This window comes from Castanea sativa, chromosome 11, assembly GCF_040712315.1.
Source record: "Castanea sativa cultivar Marrone di Chiusa Pesio chromosome 11, ASM4071231v1".
NCBI classification, from domain to species: domain Eukaryota; kingdom Viridiplantae; phylum Streptophyta; class Magnoliopsida; order Fagales; family Fagaceae; genus Castanea; species Castanea sativa.
In genome coordinates, this window is record NC_134023.1 from 63122493 (window position 1) to 63136197 (window position 13705).

At 33.3% G+C, this 13705-nt stretch overlaps 1 protein-coding gene and 2 pseudogenes across 6 annotated transcripts in view; all 3 read left to right on the forward strand.

Moving 5' to 3' along the window:
- LOC142615028 (putative disease resistance RPP13-like protein 1) overlaps positions 1 to 13705 on the forward strand; it is a 71953-nt gene that overhangs the window by 40792 nt on the left and 17456 nt on the right. The window contains exons 12-19 of one of the 6 annotated variants that reach the window (XM_075787692.1): positions 61 to 193; positions 876 to 1087; positions 2114 to 2194; positions 2880 to 3018; positions 3088 to 3360; positions 3667 to 3863; positions 4042 to 4133; positions 4223 to 4362. The exons of the other annotated variants lie outside the window; for them this stretch is intronic. The gene's annotated coding sequence lies outside the window, so the exon portion shown is untranslated. Of the gene's footprint in view, positions 1 to 60; positions 194 to 875; positions 1088 to 2113; positions 2195 to 2879; positions 3019 to 3087; positions 3361 to 3666; positions 3864 to 4041; positions 4134 to 4222; positions 4363 to 13705 lie in introns of those variants that run through there. 6 annotated transcript variants of the gene reach the window in all.
- Positions 3102 to 4832, forward strand: LOC142616915 (protein IQ-DOMAIN 11-like; annotated as a pseudogene).
- LOC142616916 (protein IQ-DOMAIN 11-like) lies at positions 9062 to 10313 on the forward strand (annotated as a pseudogene).

Below are 13705 nucleotides of genomic sequence, written 5' to 3' on the forward strand. Positions count from 1 at the left end.
TTTAAGTCTTAAATGTCAGTTGAGTATACATAGCTATTGGCTAAGACTTTGTTTATGTAGGAACACCCAGATGCAAAACCATACAGAATCATAAAAAAGCCAAAGTAAAATGATTTGTGGTTAATTTGTGGAGATCCAGCTTCTGATGAATGGTGTAATCAAGCACGTCAAGATCTAGGATGTAATGGTGTTGGTGAGATTTTGGCTTGACAAGCTTATAAACAATCTCAGAATTTGCTTTTTTTTTTCCCCTCTACAAGTATTTGGTCTTTAGTCAATAAGCAATTAGATATATGTGTTCAATGTGTCTAGATATATATACCTGTGCTATTTCATACTGCATTGATCACAATAGCATTTTGTCAAGAAGATGTGTTTAAGTGTTTTCTTGAACCTAGGGGAAAAAAGAAACAGAAAGAAAACAAGTTCCTACTGCCTGTTTAATATAAAACATAGTGATCATTGAAGTCAAAAGAATTTTTTTTTTTTTTTAATGAGCAAATAAAGAATACCTTTCCCCATATTTACGTTATTTTAGAATTTTCTGAAGGTGCCAAACTTAATAATAGCTATCACCGAAGAACTTATTGGACACCATCAGTGGACCAATATTATATTGATCTAATGTTAGAGAAAGTCCATTAATATAATTGTTTCCTTAATATGTGAACCCACCAAATATTAGTATGATATAATGATCTAGACTATTCCATAACTCATGTTGATCTTGACCACTTCTTTAGAATGCAAGGCCCCTTTAGTTTAGATTAGATTTGAATTTATTGAATCAAATTCCATTTCTAATTGGCTCTCTATTTGGGCAGAGAGATGCTCTTTGGATACTGATTTTTCTTATTCTATTGTCATTATTGCAGCCACTCTTTGGGCTATTTGGAAGTGGCGGATTATATAGTCATGCTTGAAGGAAAGGTTGTACACCTCCGTCTACAATTGGACACTGTTTGTTGATTGTAGGATCAAATGGGGGGCCAAATTTCAGATCATTGTAGAAGTTAGTACTAAACGAAAGAGTTTCTCTTGAGGTACAAGCTTTGCATTCAAAGATGAAATGAAGAACCAAATTGTGGTACGCCTTTATACTATACGCAACACACTCTTAAGTGATGTGAAATATTTGTTCCATATTTAAACCACAAAGTAAATCATACAAGCACAATTATAATAAATGCTTACTAACCACCTAAAATTGTGGTACTAAACTAAACTGGTTTTACAACCCTCTATTATATTACATCAATGTCTTAGCATGAAAAATTTTAAATTATATTGAAGCTTCAGTTGTTTGTTTGTTTGCTTTTTTTTTGTTTTGTTTTTTTGTTTTTTGTTTTTGTTTTTGTTTTTGTTTTTGTTTTTGTTTTTTTTGTTTTTTTTTTTTTTTTGTGGGTTCCCTTTTCCTTTTTCTTCCAAAGAAGTCATGAAACCATAGAGAAACTTGAGTTTTAGTTTTGGGTGAGTGGCACTTTGGATTGTTCATCAAAGTGGGTTTATGGGAAAATTTATTATGATATTGGTCATCATCAAATTTGGTTTTGTGGGAATCTATAAGATGTGGGATTCATATTCGAGGTAATGGGTGTGAGAAATTAGGCCCTGTTTTAAGAGGCAATCAATTTTCAATCAATTATTTTTTTCTAATTTTTGGTTGAAGATTCTTTATCCTTTAAAGGAGTTTCATTTGTAGTTTTCATTGGGGACTATTCAGAATGTACTTGGCTCCATTATGGATTGGACTCTGGGATTATTACTGAAATAAAGAACAACAATGATTGGTTATTGTCGCAACTGCAGGATGCTTTAGCTGGGACAGAAATTCCATATTTACACCTTTCTCCTCCTTTTGAGACATGCTATGTGGACCTTGATGTATATGGGAATCCAAAGTGTTTTTCAGCCATTAAATAAAGAATCAGTTGAACAGAATTAGTATACATTGTGCCTAAAATTGCAGCTTTAAGATCTACCACTATGATTAACACAGTAATTTACTATCTCGTTAGACCATCATTTGGACAGCATTAGTACACATTGAGCACTGGTGTTTTGGCCTTTGATTTGTAGTTTTATCTAACTCAGTTTCTTTTCAAAATTTCAGCTACTTCTTGGTTGGCTGAAAAGAAATCCATAGTGCCTTCTCGGACAATTCATGAAGGCTCATCCTATGCAGTTATTAAAGGTTTGTTAGCTAAACTTGTACCTACTACCTACTAGTAGCTCTGAGGTTTGCAGCCTTTGTTGTGGAATGCAAAACACCATGCTGGGAGATTAGAGCTGTTAAGTAAGGCATTGTTGTCATGCATTAGGGATTTTCTAAACCCTGGGTTGATCAAGTCCCAAGCAATTTCTCACAAATGCTTGTCAGCTAGCCAATTCTGCAGCTTCCTCTTTTATGCATGCAGACTGGTCATCTTTTTTACCTGAATTTCATAGGATTTCTGTCTGAATTTCATAAAAATAGTATCCATGTTGAAGGGAAATAAATTTCTTGTTGTGGTGAATTTTGTTTGATTTGCTGAATACCGCTAACAGAGGATTTTGCAGATTAGTAAGAAATTGTTTTAAATTTCATTCACATTCTACAACGAAGCACTAATGTAGGATTGCCATAACATTAATTTAATGGAAATTTGAGCAACCGGACAATTGCTTGTGTGAAATGGTTTTGAGGTTCATCCTTGTATATTCTTCTTAGCATCCAGTTTTCAAATCTTACATGGAGTAGATGTTTGCAAGTCAATTATAAATTATTTCAGTGACTAATCTGCTTCATTACTAATCGATAGTATTCTGTATTGGTATTGGTTTTTAACTTCTTTTTCTGACCTGATGCATGTATGAATTCCCATAAATCACCCTACCAGAATAGTTGCACAATCAATCAGAACCTTCTTACACCACTGTAATTCATTGGCTGTCCAATGGCTAAGAAGACGAGTTGGTTCAACATAATGAAGAGTTTCTTAATTCTTTATCAGAAAGACAAACTCAAAACCAACCAAGGTAAAATAATTTGCTTTTTGTTCAGTTTTGATCTTTGATTCTGTTCCTCACTGCTAGAACCATTATCAGGGTAAGAGAAGGAAATGTATTTTTGGAGGCTTAAGATCAAAAGGTTAGCCTCACTCACTGCACCATTATCCTTGAATGAAAGAAATCTAGGTGAGGCAGGGGAAGAGCAGATCAAGCTTGCTCTTGCTGTGGCCCATGCTCTTACTGCTGCTGCTGATGCATCTATTACAACAGCTCAAGTTGCTACTGAGGTTGTCTGGTTCACCAGCACGCCTCAATCTAGCCATCAATGTGAAAATGAAGTGGAAGAGTTTTCTGTCATTAGATTTCAAGGTGAAGCCCCTCAGTCCAACCATCAATGTCAGACAAAAATCCATAAATTTGCTTCCACTAGAATTCAGTCTGTCTTTCAGGGATACCATGTGTGTTTAATCAGCCTCTCTTTATTTCAGATCTCCTTCCTTAACTCCTGTTTATTCTCTGCTAATTTACAAATGTTGGAAACTTTGTATATTATAAAGTAATGCCTAAAAGGAAAACATATGTCAGGAATTTGTCTGCACACAAATTAAATTAGACCTGTTTTTTTAGTTCTCAAGGATTGCATAGTTTTGATGAACATCTATGGGGGTTTTGCAGGCAAGGAAAAGGTTTATGGGCTCAAGCTATTATTAGAGGCAGAGCAGTAAGACGCCAAGCTATAAGCCTATAACTACCCTAACGTGCTTTCAGTCCATTGTGGTCGCAGGCCTGCACAAGAAGATTTGGAATGGTGGAAGGTACTAGGAATTATGATGAAAGTAAGAATTGCAGAATTGGAAAGACAAGATAACAAGGTATGGATGCAGCAAGAACTGACTCATTCTAATGTGAACAATACAACTCCCATAAAAAATCTGTTTCTCATTTCTCACTTTATAAAACATTAGTCTTCTGCCTGCCTAATTAACTACTTAATAGTGTTTAACTTATTTTGCCTTTAAGTTATGGGTGGCAAAATGTTATGATTTTCAGATACACACAAACACTCAAAGAAGTTGGGATGATAGTGTTTTGTCAAAGGAAGAGGCAGATGCATTGTTTATGAGTAGGAAAGAGGCCATCTGGTAGGATCCTTTTGCTTTATAATCTTATGATTATACATTTCTCAAGTTTTGGTTCAACTACTGATTTTTTCAACTGAAACTTTTTTCAGAAGTCAGCAGATACGGATCAAAACATAATAAATGGAAGATGGAGGCACTGGTTGGTCCAATGGGTGGATACACAAATTACCAAAAGTAGAGAACTTGAATATTTGGACTCAGCTTTGACTTCAACTCTAAGAAAAAGATATGACTACGGAAGAAAGCAACTTAATCTAAAAAATGTTAAGGGACAAAGTAAGTAGGAAGGATTGGATTCTCCAACATTTGTTGCCAGAGGATCTATTCATCATAGAAGGCAATGCTCATTGAGAGACCATAATTCTTTGTTAAGCTCTCCTGTTGTTCCAACTTACATGAATGCAACTGAATCTACAAAGGCAAAAGCAAGATCAATGAACTCGCCAAAAATAAGGCCCAGGAATTTTGATACAAAATCTGAAAGCTATTCTTCATATAAGAATAAACTGTTTCTCATATCCTCTATTACTACTGAAGTGTCAACTGGTGGTAGGATTGGCAAGACTAGTAATTTCTAGCAAAGATATCCAAACTCGAAAGGCCTTCTAGGTCCTATAAAAAATCTGTCAGAAGGTAAAGGGTCTTAGCTTTAACTCAGAGTGCTCATTGCAGATTTTGGATTGACATGGCTTCAGATAATTTCAGAAGTTTGGTGCAAGAAGAGTTCTTCGTAACTGTTTCAGGTTGGAGCGGAGTACATACTCAGTAATTTGATTTAGTTTGAATAGTTAAACAATGGGATGCTATTTCATTTCATCATTAAACGAGTAGCCCACTGTAATGCTGCACAATTGGTTGACATACATTTTTATTTATTTATTTGAATAAGCTGATATTATTAACAGAAAAACTAGATAGTACACTGAAGCTCACAACACCAAGACAAAAACAGGCAGCAAGCTGCTCACCCTGCTTATACAGCTCAACATAGAAACCAACACCTACACACACTCAAGCACCTATTACAACTTCATCACATAGACTAAGGCTATCTATACAAACATAGGATTCATATGGATACCAAGCCCATCACAAAGAGCTCTATCATTGGCAGAATACTTCTTAGGAATGCATATTTCAGCTATAATTGGCTTCACCAGCTGTTTCTAAATTCGATTCAAACCTCAAAATATAAAGTTATACCTCTTGCCTCCACAAGTGGTAAACACTAGACAGTAGCGACTATAGCAATTTTCCCCACTCTAACTATCTGACACTTGTCCTTCAACATCTCCTTACCCCACTTGAGAGCTTCTTCCCACTGGTAAGGAACAGATTGTCTTGTACACTTCCTCATCTTTTAGAAAAGGGACATACTTAGTCTCTCTTCTTATGACAACTACAATTGGGAAAATTATATGCAAACTGGGATCAAAATTAAGGTTTATCAATACCGTGACTCCATGATTCTGTTTTAAGTTCGTCATTTAGGACACTAGAGACTGGGGAAACAAAACAATCACTGAAATTGTTGGAGGCAGGGGTAGTGATTGGAGTAAAGTTGTAACAAGGTAGTCATACTAGGAGGTGCAGTTGGATCACCTCCTTTAAGTACCTTCATTTACTGTTCCACCAGATTTGCACATATTGGAGCCTTGGCCTAAGCTAAATTCTCACCATAATACCAAATCTTGCTTCTCAACATAATACATTTTTTTCGCAAAACACGTTTCGTGGCCTTTTTTTTTTTCTTTGATTTTCTGTGTGCCAGAAATAAGTCTATTTAGCTATATTTTGCATGGTCTGGGCTACATGGAGCACCGTGCACCACTCAACATCTTAGTATGTCGAGACAATTTGATCATTTAGTGTAGCCGACCATAATTGACTTTGGTGAAAGAGTTTTGCAGATGAAATGGTCCTTATGTCAATTCTGTCTTGAGTTGCAGTTCACATTTGTTATGTTGCAATCCAATGATAAATAGCGTTGGTAAAAAACTATCAGGAAGTAAAATAAAATTCTCGCCCCTCGACTTTTTGTATTAGACACTGACAGTAAAAGAGCTCTTTTAAGTTGATTTGGGTTTGGGTTCTATGAGAGGTTTTTTTTTTTTTTTTTTCTAGCTCAATACCAATGGATAATTTTGTGTAACCTACTAAGCCCATATACACACAACAAAAACTAAAGACAGCACTTTTTGCCTACCAGAAGAGGTAGCATTAGACAAGGTGCTTGAATTAGACGAAAAGGAGCTTACCATGTGTATATGAAGCCCGTTTTGAAGCGTAGGTGAGCATATTAAGAACACCTAAAAAAAAAAAAAAAAAAGAACACTAAATTTTTGGTTATTTTTTTTAGGTTGGATAATTCAAAAGTTACAATGGGAGGGGAGATTTAAGAAATATTTAGAGGTGCTAGTTAACCTACAAGACTCTTGGACTAAACCAAACTTATTGGTTTGAATTAAGTTGTAACATACTTTAAAATAAATTAAGAAAAAAAAATGAAAGTCTCACAAAAACTCTCTTTCATAAGTTTTTAGCACAAAATCAACAAAAATTCTATGACCACACACTTTAACGCAACTTAGATACATGGCAAGTGAATTACTGTTCACTAAGCTCTTGCAATGAAAATGAGTTTGGAAACACTAGAAAATCACAAATTGTTACCCAATCAAATTTGCAAGTGACCACTTTTATAATGTTTAGTCAGTGATTGTTGCCTAACCCCCCACGTCTCTCTTTTTTTTTTTCTTTTTTTCTTTTTATATTGTTATTGAGAATCAACCACCCACGTCTCCGGTTCTCTCATTAAACTATTCTTCCTAATGAAAAGACCAAGTTTAAATACTCTTCTTATTTAAGATATTCTTCCTACTAATGTTCACTTGAGGATTTAGTCATAAGATTCTTAAAAATAATGATAATAAAATTAAATTAAGAGAGAGATATTGTATCATAAGAATTAGATATTAATGGCTAATTTCTTAGATCCACTTTTGAAATACACTAGTATATACCCGTGCAAATTAATTAAAAATTATAGTTAAAAAATTACAAATATTACTAAAATTATCATAAGTGAGATAGTCAAAAATCTAAATTAACAATTAACACACACACACACACACACACATATATATATATATATAGAGAGAGAGAGAGAGAGAGAGAGAGAGAGAGAGAGAGAGAGAGAGAGAGAGAGCAATTTGACTTTGGGATAATATGAATTGTGCAAGTTTTATTATATAAAAATAAAATTTATAATAGATTATTAAATTAATTAAAAATATATATTAAATTTTATACTATATGTCATGCAATTTTTGGTAATAAATTTTGGTAGGATTACAATTTTAAATATCTTGAAACTTAAATAATATAGTTCACCTAATTAAAGCATCCTAACAAATAATAAGATAAATAGAGTTTCAATTGGAGGAGTGGAAAGTTTCTTGGAACTTTAGGTAATACTAGAATTTCTTCTAAAACAAGGGTAATACCAGAATTGTAGGCAAACATTGATTACTATTAGATTTAAGAGTCAAAAAACGCTCATAGTAATGCCATTATTACTTCATAGAAATTAGTAATTGAGACATTAACTCTTCTTATTAAAGGGGGAAAAAAAAAACAACAACATTAACTCTCCATTCTCTTCCATATCATCATCTTCTTCCTCTCATCTTTCTCTTTGCACTATGTACTTTCAGGCCTCCACCATTCATAAAATGCTCAAGATTAAATTGTAAATCCAAGTTGTCTTTATTTTGTTTTAATAAACATGATTACCATTTTGCAAACTCATTTATTATGGAAGGAGTATAGGAGTATTGTTTTGCCATTAATTAACCACAGTATATGGTCTAAAAAAAGGAGAATTTTTTTTTTCATCCATTGAATTTTGTGTTTTGGCAATACCTAGAGTAAAATTTGTCATGAGAGTTTTAGAAATACTTAGCCTCAACAATCGCTCTCTAAAACAATTGTGACTTTGGCCATATATTTCTAAAATTTTCGAGTACCTCAAGACAATATTGTTAAGAAATCAATGGTGATGGCCTGAGAGTACATAGTGCAAGAAGAAAGATGTGAGAGAGGATGAGAGGAAGAAGATGATGACGTGGAGGAAAGTGGAGAGTTGATACAGTCTTTTTCCCCTTTAATAAGAAAAGTTAATATTTAAATCACTAATTTTTTTAGAACAATTATGACATTACCATGTGTGCTTTTTCACCCTTAGATATAAAAGAAATCAACGATCTTAAAAATGTGTAATTTGAACCCATCTTTTATATATATATATATATATATATATATATATATATATATATATATATATAATTTAAGGTGAAGATAATTTAAAAAAAAAAAAAATTAAGGTGAGGACATAGGGTAGACAAAGTTGTCCTTATTGGTATGCTCCATTTTTTTTTTTTTTACCTATATATATTTCCTTTCAAATTTTTTTAACTTTTTTATCCAATTGTTGAGAATAAAAATTAATTTTTAATCTTAATCATTGAAAAGTATTACAATTGGTAAGTACTACACCAAACCATAATCTCATCTATATTCTATCTAAAAGAAATATTACACTCTTATTAAGTCATCTCATTTTTCGCGTCATCATTATATCATTATTCTTTTTATATTTATTTTTTATCTTTAACTTTTTTGACAATAAGAAATATATAAATATATTGACTTTTTAAATTCATTTTTAAATTTACATATTTTTTATACATATTCCTAGGAGGTTTATGTGGGACGATTCACCAAAATCAAAAATCCACAAACAAACTTGTTGAAAACCCACAAACAAAGTGCACCGACCCTCTCCATCTTGTTTGTTCCAGGTCGCCGGCGACGGTGAGAGATCTGCTTCAACTCGATAGCGGTGGCAACCCTCACTCTGACTATCAATAACTACCCTAAAGCTCTTGCAGTCCATTGTAATTATTCAGTCACAAGGCTGCACAAGAATATTTGGAATGGTGGAAGGCACTTGGAATTATGTTGGAAGTGAATAATCGCAGAATTGGAAAGACAAGATGACAAGGGTATGTAATCCAGCAAGAACTGGCTTATTCTATTTTGAACAACACAACTCCCATAAAAAATCTGTTTCTCATGTCTCTCTTTCAAGAACATTAGTCTTCGGCCTGTCTAATTAACTATATTACTTAATAGTATTTAACTTATTTTGTCTTTAAGTTATGGGTGGCAAAATGTTATGACTTTCAGATAGACACAAACAAACAAAGAAGTTGGGGTGACAGTGTATTTTCAAAGAAAGAGGCTGATGCATTTTTTGAGTGGGAAAGCCGGAAAGAGGCCATGCTTAAGAGGGAACGGATAAAGGAATAGTGGTTTATCCATCCGGTAAGTTCCTTTTGCTTTATGATCTTTTGATTATATATTTCTCAAATTTTTTTGGTTCAACTAATGATGTTTTCAACTGAAAATATTTATAGATGTCAGCTGATACGGATTGAACCATAGTAAATGGATGATGGAGGCACTGGTTGGACCAATGGGTAGATACACAAATTACCCTAAGAAGAGAACTTGAAGATTTGGACTTGGCTTTGACTTCAAACCCAAGACAAAGAGATGACTATGAAAAGAGGCAACTTTAGCTAAGAAATGTTACCGAGTAAGTTGGAAGGATTGGATTCTCGAACATTTGTTCCCAGAGGATCAATTCATCATAGGAGGCAATGCTCATTGGGAAATCATAATTCTTTCCAACTTACATGAATGCAACTGAATCAGCAAAGGCAAAAGCAAGATCAATGAGCTCCTCAGCTCGCCAAAAATAAGGCTTGGGAATTTCAATACATGCTCTGAAAGATATTCACCATATATAAGAATAAACTCAAATCCTCTACTACTACTGAAGTGCCAAGTGGTGGTAGGATTGGCAAGACTAGTGATTTCTGGCAAAGATCTCCAGGTCCTACAAAATCCAGTTGGAAGGAAAAGGATCTCAGCTTCAACTTAGAGTGCTCAATGCAGATTTTGGACAGACATGGCTTCAGATGATTTTAGAAGTGTGTCAAGTTGAAGTGGAGAACAGAACATAGTCTGTAATTTAATCTAGTTTGAATAGTTAAACAATGGGATGCTATTTCACCTCATCATCAAATGAGTAGCTCACTGTAATACATCGTAATTCTACTCTACTCCCCTAAGCGTATTGAGGTTTGGGTTGTATGAGGTTTTTTTCTCTGTTTAATACCAATTTATAAGTGTGAACGGTAACCCACAGCATGCAAAAATAAATAAACTTACGTATTTTACGTTACCAAAAACTACTTTATTTATTTTAACTATTCACTTTTTAAACACATCTTACATCTCATTTTCTTATTTTGTAATACAGCTAATTAAAATAATATTTTTTTATCCTTCTCAATTCCGAAACCCAGCAGCAAGTCAGCAAGTTCTATCTATTAAATAAAAAATAATAAAAATAAAAATAAAATCACCAAACCCAACAGCAACCACCCCTCGTAAAAACCCAGCAACCCAAAATCCACTTCACAACTACCTAGCAACTTTCACACAAAACCCAACAACCCCTGCTCCCGCACCACAAAGCCCAACAACCGCCCAAAAAAAACTCAACAACCCATGCCAATGGCCAGTGCGACCACTTATGACCCATCAACCCCACGACCCACCAATACCCTGCAACCACTATTACTGTGCCACAAAACCCAGAAACCATGGCTACCATGCCGCAAAACCCAGCAACCTATGCATATTGCCAGTGCCACCAACCATAACCCATCGACCCCATGACTCTTGACCCAACAACCTTCCACAAAACCCATCAGCCACAGCCCAATCAATTTGCAAACCCACACCTTCCACAATGCGTATTGCCGTTGGAACTCCTTAGCCTTGCATGATGCAGAGTCTTCTATCCTCCATTGATAGCCCAAAAGATTTTTGTTGATGTAATTGGATGAGAGAGAGAGAGAGAGAGAGGCGAATAAAATAAGAGGGTAAAAATGATTTGCATTTTGTACGGTGGACATCTATTTTTAGATGTTACTGTATCATTTTGTAAAAACTTAACACATTGATGAAGTACTAGATGAGATGTATTGGGGGTGATTTTGTGTGATTCTATGTATTCGGTACTTTTTTTTACAGACAATTGTTTGTGTCCACTACATTGAAGAAGGAAGAAAAACTATCATCCGATAAGAGGTACCATTAGGCAAGGTATTTGAATTACTAGAAAATGAGCATTCACATCCATGTGCATACGAAGCACATTTTCATGCGTAGGATAGTGCATTACAATATCAAATGTTATAAATTGTGTTGGATATGGGGCCTAGGCCAGCCCAATCAGGGAGCCATTATGAGCCCAACCAAGCTGAAGGGGGCTTACTCTTCCAAGCTATTATAAGGGATTAAGAAAACCGTATTATTAAACAACATGGCAAGTTCGCTTCATGAAGAATTTACTACAACGACAACTTGATCAACTAAGGTACACATCCTAATAGTCTCTGAAGTACCTGCATTTTCACTCACACAAAAGATTATACCACATACAGCCACTGCCCTCAAGATACTTGACATTAAGTCTGGTACATAAAACCAGATCATTAACTTGAGATTAATGCACAAAACATAATAGGCAAAATAATATCAGAAAGAGAGAATCAAATTAAGGCTTAAGTTAGTCTAACCTCTCAAATAAAGTTAAACTTCCTATAAGATCCACCAACTCTGATCTGGAATCCATTTAGGGCAGCTCATGTACACAACAAAAAACAATCATAGTAGTCCGAACAGAAGCTTTTGTAAGTAACAAGTGAAAATTCAGTGGTATCTACGAAAACAAACTTAATACTCTTAAATAGCTACAGCATTTCAAATATGCCGTCTTCAGCAACGCTTAAGCATAATAAAAGCAGTGTAAAAGCCAAATATGTGTCTATACTATGCTCATCATCCCAACATATCAAGATTCTTCATCTCAAACTAAGTAAATAAAAATCAGTTTAACAGCAGTACACATATGTCTATCCAATTCTCATCATCTTTTCTTAAAACAATATTTCTTACGTTCATAGAATAGGTCCGTTTTGGCACTCCCTAAATTGACAATTATTGATATTTTTCTTTTTTTTTTCTTTTTGTTCACAATATTTTCATAACACTTTCGTAACAAATTTTAATCGACTGGTTATTATTGGTTTTTTTGGGTGGGCAAAAAAGAAATTTAAATAGTGGATTTAAATTAGAACCAATAACAACTTATCACTACAATTTGTTGTGAAAATGTTGTAAATATAGTAGGTTATGGGTACAATATTTTTTACAAAAATAGTCACAATAAAATCTATGTAACTGTTTTTTTTTTTTTTTAATGTGATAAGTTGTTAATGGTAGATAAAAAAAAAAAGTGACGTTAGTAGTAAAGTACAAATAAAACTAATAACAACTTGCTACATAAACTTTATTATGAAATTATTGTGAAAATGAAATCTATGTAACTATTTTTTTTTATGTGATAAGTTGTTAATGGTAGATTAAAAAAAAAAAGTGATGTTAGTAGTAAAGTCCAAATAAAACTAATAACAACTTGCTACATAAACTTTATTATGAAATTATTATGAAAATAAATCTATGTAACTCTTTTTTTTTTATGTGATAAGTTGTTAATGGTAGATTAAAAAAAAAGTGATATTAATAGTAAAGTCCAAATAAAAACTAATAATAATTTGCTATGTAAACTTTATTATGAAATTATTATGAAAGCATTGTGTCAATTGCACAATCTTTTTTGTTTTTAAAGAAAAATAGCACTAATTTAATAAGTCTAAAAACCCAATAAAATATCATAATCTATTAACTATATAAAAAGAGGCAAGGCCTCAACAGTGCCATTTTGGTTTATTGAGCCACTTTGTCTTCTTCTTTTTTTTTTTTTTTTTTTCAAGTTTTGAATAGTAGCTATAGTCCCAAGTGGCGCTGTAGCTACAGTAGCTACAGTTTTTTTCTCAACCTTCAGTTTGTACTTTTATTTTTTCGTTTTATATATATTGTTATACTGACACAATAAATTTCACAATATTTTCACAATTATTGAGGTGTCAATTTCTTATAAGTCAAAATAAAATAATAAAATATGAAACTGTGACCAACCACAACTGAAAATAAATATTTTGTGAAAATATTGTGACACTTGTTAAGTGAAGGTGTAAAAACTATAATACCTTTGGTTTGTTCAATATGTACTTTTTTTTTTAGTTATCGATTTGTGCTCTTTTTTCTACTAACTATTTAAAAAGAGGCAATGCCTCTACAGTGCCCCTTTTGGTATAGTGAGCCATTTTTTTTCCCAAGTTTTGAATAGTTGCTACAATGTCACTTTGGTTTGTTCAAGTGGCACGGTAGCTACAGTGTTTTTTTTTTTGTACTTTTTAAAAAAATATATTTATAAGAACCCGCATATATATTGTTATATTGACGCAACAAATTTCACAATATTTTCACAATTATTGAGGTGTCAATTTCTTATAAGTCAAAATAAAATA